Source organism: Nannospalax galili, unplaced genomic scaffold, assembly GCF_000622305.1.
Source record: "Nannospalax galili isolate Female #2095 unplaced genomic scaffold, S.galili_v1.0 scaffold518, whole genome shotgun sequence".
NCBI classification, from domain to species: Eukaryota; Metazoa; Chordata; class Mammalia; order Rodentia; family Spalacidae; genus Nannospalax; species Nannospalax galili.
In genome coordinates, this window is record NW_008342851.1 from 131616 (window position 1) to 138708 (window position 7093).

Here is a 7093-nt window from a genome sequence, read left to right on the forward strand (position 1 = left end):
AGTTTCTATGGAATTACCACCAAAAGGAAGGACAGCACACTGAATAAGCAAAGAAAGGAGCGAGAAGAAGAAAAAGGAGGAGGAGGAGGGGAATGGGGAGGGGGGAGAAGGGAGGGGAGAGAGGAAGAGGAGGAGGGAGGGGAGGGAAGAGAGGATGGAAGGAAGGAAAACAAAGAAAGTAAAAGAAGGAAAAAAGAAGGGAGGGAGGGAGGGAGGGTGGGAGGGAAGGAGGGAGGGAGAGAGCCATTATACTAGCTATGGATAGAACAGTGTAGCCCAATGTTAAGATGTGTTAATTTTATTCCTAAGTTGAGGACTGAGGAACCTCAGGCATCTGGCAGTGAAGCAGAAACATATTAAATACATCATGCCTTTTGTTTAAGTTTATTAATCTTTGCTGATTGTGAAAAATTGCAGTTCTTCTCCTTGTAGAAATAGGAAAAAGCAGAAATTAATCATAACCCCATGTCCCATCAACTTTAATATTTTATTGTACTGTTACTTTTTTTTTTTTTTTTTTGGCCTTTTTGGGACAGGGTCTCCCTGTAGCCCCAGCTGTCCTGGAACTCACTGTGAAGACCAGGCTGGCCTCGAACTCACAGAGATCTGCCTGCCTCTGCCTCCCAAGTGCTGGGATTAAAGGCGTGTGCCACCACACCTGGCATGTACTGCTACTTTTTAAAAATTCTTATCTATTTTTTATCCAATATATGTATGTATGTATATACATATGTATGTATGTATGTATGTATGTATGTATGTAGAGCAAGAGTCTTGTATTTAAAACTATTCTGAATCTTAATGCTATTGTTCACGTTTCTATTTTGAAAAAAAAAATCATACCACATAAATTTGTGATATTTCTGACTCAGTCTCCCAGGTGCTACAATTACAGATGTGTGCCACCACACTTGGCCTGTTGGTTACATTTAACTTTGTAATTTTTCCCTGAGAAGAAAAAAACAGAAACAAATGTTTGATCCCTTAGAAACAAAGAACTATATGTATTAGTTATTTTTCTGTTGCTATGATAAACCACCATGACCAAGGTGACTTATAGAAGGAAGAGTTTATTTGACTTATGGTTCCAGAGAGGCAAAGAGTCCATAATAGTGGGGAGGCATGGTGGCAGAGGCCTTTATGCTTACAGAGGGATAAGAGTCCAGCAAGGTGGAGAGGCATGACAGCATAGGCAGCCAGAGCAGAAAGCTGAGCCCTCACATTTTCAAGTAGGCACAGGAAGCAGAGCACAGCTGGAAATCTGGCAAGGCTGAAGAACTTTCAAAGCCTGCCTCCAGGGATGTGCTTCCTCCAGAAAGGTCATACCTTCTAAAACCTCCCAAAACAGCACCACCAGCTGGGTACAAAGTGTCCAAATACTTGGAGCCTATGGGTGATATTCTCATTCAAACCACCACATTCCACTCCCTGGCCTCCATGGGCTCGTGACCATATAAAATGTAAAATACCTTTTATATTCAACCTTGAAAGTCCCCATAGTCTTGCATAGTTTCAATACTATTCAAAAGTCCAGAGTTCAAAGTATCTTTTGAGACTCAAGGCAATCTCTTAACTGTAAGCCCTGTAAAATCAAAAGACAGATTACATACTCCCAACATATAATGGATCTGAATATACATTCCCATTACAAAACAGAGGAATGGGGACATACTGAGGAAATACTGGACAAAAACAAGACCAAAACCCAGCAGGGCAAACACCAAATCCAGTAGCTCCATGTCTAACTTCTGAGACTTTTACTTCCAAAGAGCTTAGATGTCTCAGCTCCTCTAGCTTTGTGGTATGCAACATACATCTCTCTCTTGGACTGGCACTACTCCCTGTATGGAGCTCTCTTTGGCAAATGTTTCACAGCTCTAACATCTCCAGTGTCCAGGAGGCTCCATTGCCAACCAGGCTTCAACTTCACAGTTTCACACAGTGGCTTGTCGGGGCATCTTGACCTATCAGAACCTTCTTTATGCAGGGATATTCATATTGCATGCTGCCTGGCCTCCGCAGCTCTCTGAAACTGTAGAGGAAGAATTGATGACCCATTCACTTTTTCATGCTTCTAAAGCTAGCACCACATGAATGACACTGTCAAGTTCAGCTGCCAGCCTGGGATGGACCCTGACCTGCTTCATTCACATTAGCAGCTTCTCTATGCTGTGGTTTGTCTGTTTGTTTGTTTGTTGGTTGGTTGGTTGGTTTTTTTTGAAATGGGGTCTCCCTAAAGCCTTAGCTGGCCTGGAACTCACTATGTAGACCAATCTGGTCTTGAACTCACAGAGATTCACCTGCTTCTGTCTCCCAAGTGCTGGGACTACCACACCTGGCTTATGCTGTGTTTTTTTAAGAGTAGAAAAACCCTCTGTGAATTTCCTTTCACACACTGGAAGCTTAGTTGGGTAATGTCTTGCCCTGAAGGTACTCTTTCCTTTGAGTGCAAATCTCTAGGCCTCCCCTTAATGGTGCTAATCTCCTTATCAAAGACAGCCTCTCCTTCAGCACAGGCCTGCCAACATTAATCTTTCTAGTGCTCCTTTTTCAATCCAAACTGTACATTCTACATTTCTTTCTACCCCATTTGCTCTTTTTCATTGTAGATCCCCATAATCATCACCACGTCACAAATTCAATGTTAGGCTGTTTTGAAATTTCCTCCACCAAAGAAATTAGTCCACTACTTTTCAACTTAGCATCAGGCAAGCTTTTATGTGAGCAAATGGCAGCCAGATACTTTGCCAAAGCATCCCAATTGCTGTTTAAGTTTTTATTTCCCTCTGGAACTACTTTTTTCTCAGCATTACTTTCTTCCAGGCTCCTGCTAGAATGGCCTGTTAAGCTCTGCTTATAGCATTCAACTACTTTTCTAGTCTAAACTTCTAAAGTCTATCACATTCTTTCAAAAACACACATGGTCAGGATCTTCACAGCAACAGCCCACTCTCTGGTACCAATTTTTATATTAGTTACTCTTCTGTTGCTGTGATAAAACACCATGACCAAGGCAACGTATAGAATGAAGAATTTATTTGGCTTATAGTTCCAGAGGGGCAAGAGTTCATAATGGCAGGGGATATATGATAGAGGAGGTAGCCAGAGCAGAAAACCAAGTGACCACATCTTCAAGCAGGCACAGGAAGCAGAGTGGAACTGGAAATCTGGCAAGGCTTCAGAACTCTCAAAGCTCACCCCTAGTAACATTCTTCCTCCAGCATGGCCATGCCTCCTGAAACCTTCCAAAACAGTGCCACCAACTGGGGACAAAATGTCCAAATATTTGGAGCCTGCAGGTGAGATTCTCATTCAAACCACCACACTATAATATATGATTTTATACAGGTCTGATTTCATACCATTTTGTTCAGAGGTAAAAAGCAATGTGTTCTTACTAGGATGAAATGTTATGAACTGGAAAGAGGCTGTGTAGGAATATTTTGTGCAGAGGCAGAGCTATTAGAGAAAGAGTAGGCACATGCAAAAGATGACTCTCAGGAAAACTTGGTCCTAATCAAATAACATTCAGTGCTCAGGTATTCTTATACTGCTGAATTTTCTTATTTCTATTGTTAGTTGGGACATAATTGCACAAATTGATGGGGTACAGTGAGATATTTTAATGCATTATACATTGTATAATTATCGAATTAAGGTAATTGGTATACCCATCACCTTAAGCATTCATCATTTCTTTCCAACGAAATATTCAAATTTCTTTCTTCTAGCTATTTTGAAGTACACACTCCATTATTGTTAATCGTCCTTACCTGTGCAATACAGCTCCAGAACCTATTCTTCCTACCTATCTGCAACTTTCTGCCCATTTGCCATCTTTTCCCCTTGCCTCCACAGCCTCTGGCAACCACTCTTCTGCTCTTGGCCTCTATGAATTCTTGTTCTGTTCTGTTTTTTTTTAGATTCCACATATGAATGACATTATGTGATATTTGTCCTTCTATATCTGGATTATTTTACTTGGTATAAGCTTCTCTAGACTTGTCCATGTGGCTGTAAATGGTCGGCTTTACTCTTTTATAGCTAAATAGTGTTCTATTGTTTACATATCCCACATTTTCTGAGTCCATTTATTTGACATTCTGGTTAATTCTGTATCTTTGCTACTGTGAATATAGATGCAATAAAATGGAAGTGAACATATCTTTTTGACATATTGACTTGTTTTCCTTTGGGTATATACTTAGTAGTGGGATTTCTGGTTCAAATGGCAGTTCTATTTTAAGGTGTTTTTTTCTTAAGAACCTTCAAACTGTTTTCTATAAAGACTGTACTGGTTTACATTTCCACCAACAGTGTGTAACAGTTCTCTTGGCTTCACATCCTTGACAACACATGTATAGTCACCTGCCTTCAACAGAGTTGCTAAGAGCACACACTGAGGAAAGAATGGGCTCTTCAATAAATGGTGCTGGAAAAAAACAAAACAAAAACAAAACTGCCCTTTATCTCTGACTACATACAAAAATCAGGGTGCTAAGGTACAGCTCAGTGTCAGGCATTAGTGTGTACAAGACTCTGAGCTTGATCCACATCACAAAAAAGATTAGCTCAAAATGGACTAAACACTTAAATGTAAGACCCAAATCTATGCAACTACTAGAAGATTACACAGGAGAAACAATTCAGGATATTGGAATGGTAAGAAATTTTTGGATAAGGCCTCAAGAGCACAGGCAGTAGAAGCAAAGGGGAGAGGATTTCATTAAACTAAAAACTTCTGCACAGCAAAAGAAGTAGTCAGGAGAATGAACATACAGCCTACAGAATGGGAAGTAAGTATTTGCAAACTATATATCTAATAAGATGTTAATAGCCAGAATATATACAGGACTCAAATAAATCAACAGCAGAAAGTAAATGGTCCAACTTAAAAAACAACAAAAGGCATACATGACATTTCTCAAAAGAAGACATACAAATGGTGTTGCTCAACATCACTAATCATCAGAGAAGTACAAATAAAAACCAGTGTGTCATAACCTCACTCCAGGTAGGATGGCTACAGAAGAGAATTTTCTAGCATCAAAGCTAGCCTCACTAGTGTGCCCAGAATACAAACGTACCCTCAACCCAAAGGAAACATTCTAATGCCTTCCTTCCTGGAATTCAGCAAAGATAATGTTTATAAGCAAAGCTATATTGACATTGATTTAATAAGTTATTCTAATAAGGTCCTTCTTTTCTATAGTTCCTGTCAGGTCAGTCTCCATTAAAAATGACAACAATCTTACTTTTCAACACATAATTAAAAATAGTTACTTTATCCTGAGTGTAACTAATTAGCTCAAGTGTTCACTCATTCCAGGGCCTGTGCTGACTTCTGGGGATATAGTCATGAATGTATGGCTATGTTCTTATCTCCATGAAGCTGAGGGTCTTGTGTGGGAACAAGGGATAGTAAAATACTATGCAACAAAACAATAGGCAATGCAAAGATACACAGGGCACTAAGCATAGTTTCTTCACCTAGATTGGAGGTGCTGTGAGGGCCCCAAAGATATCATAGCTAAGAGAACTAAAAGGTAAGGAAGAATTAGTCAGTCAGTAGTGGAGTCACAGACTGTTCCAGAGAGGTCATTGTGAGTGCCAAGAATGGAAAAGCTTGAGCAGAAAGGGGAGGGTGGTGAGAGATGATGATAAAGAGGCTCAGTAAGCCACATAAAGGAGTCTTGGCTTTCTGAAGATAGAGGTCATACAAAGCTCCTGACTGATAATCACATGGTTAGATTGCTGGCCACAATGTGGAGAAAATAAAATATTAGAGGAAAAGAAGGTGTGTATGAGAGAGAGAAAGAGAGAGAGAGAGAGAGAGAGAGAGAGAATATGAATCAAATTAAAGAGCCTGAAGAAGTCATCAGGAGAGTTATGATGTCCCAGGTGAAACCAATAGCCATGGGACCTGCAAACAATCGAACACATTTGAGAAGTAATCATTTAAGTTAATACTATAGCCATTTGCATCTTGGGAATTTTTCTTGCTAGGTATCACAGTAACCAATAGTAAGGAAATCTGGCAAAAGATCTTATTCTCAAATAAGGTTGCATTTTTAGTCAGCAAAACAAATTATAAATTATATGGAAAGCAAGGTAGAGAGACTAAAAGCAACATTAGTGTGGGGTGGTGGCTCTTGCCTGTAATCCCAGCTCATGGGAGATCAAAGCAGGGGGACTGTAAGTTTGAGGCCAGCCTGTACTACAAAATGAGAGCCTATCTCAAAAAAGAAAAAGACAAAAAGAAGAAAAGAAAACATCAAAATAGGAGGTCAATGAAAAAAAACACAATCTTTCAAACTTTGAAATTGATAGAGTCAAGGGTAAAATGTTACTTTTATTATTTAGCAAACATTGAACAAGACATATGGGGTACGAAATTCAAAGTAGCACCAAAAGGTATAAAGTGAAAATTCTCCCTCACACTGTAATCCCTGCCCTTTTAAAATCTCCTTCCTAGGCAATTACTACCAATTTCTTGATTCTTCTTCCAGAGATACACCATGAATATAGAATCCCATGTTGAAGAAGAGTGTCTTGCTACTTCATATGCTGCTTTGAAATTCCAGTGGCATAAATACTGCCATAGACTTACTGGCAAATTATCCAATGACATGATATTCTAGTAGCATTCTGAATTTTAAAAAAATAATGGCCTTCTACCCTATCCTCAGGCCTCTCGGGGTGGGTCCATCGCGGAGCCCTCCGAGCATTGACTCCCCCGGCCTCATTCGCCCTTCCATCTCCGCAGCTGTTCTCTGCCTGGTTTGGGCCCTGCGCCATTCCTGGTCTTGGGTCCCCAGACACTTGGGGAACTGGTGCTGCTTCCTGATCATTTTCATCCAGGCCAGCTTGCTGCCTTCCTTGGGCCCCAGGAGCACTGCTTCTGCGGGACCTGGCCCCCCCCCCACCTCTCTCTGCTTCCTGATCCTGCAACACCCGCCAGCCTCTTTCTGGAGCTCCGAGGCTTACCTTGCCTCTCCCTGATCCTTTGCATCCAGTACAACCCAGCTACTCAATCCACTCCCTGGGAAATCTTGGGGCTTATTCCCACCCCATCAGCCTTTGCATCCCTGCA

The 7093-nt window shown here is 40.8% G+C and overlaps 1 long non-coding RNA gene across 1 annotated transcript in view; it reads right to left on the reverse strand.

The window, feature by feature from the left end:
- Positions 1-1574: 1574 nt before the first annotated feature.
- The window catches only part of LOC115071355, a 34359-nt gene continuing 28840 nt past the window's right edge, over positions 1575-7093 (reverse strand). Inside the window, exon 3 of the long non-coding RNA XR_003850445.1 lies at positions 1575-2032. This is a non-coding gene — a long non-coding RNA (uncharacterized LOC115071355). The remainder of the gene's footprint in view (positions 2033-7093) is intronic.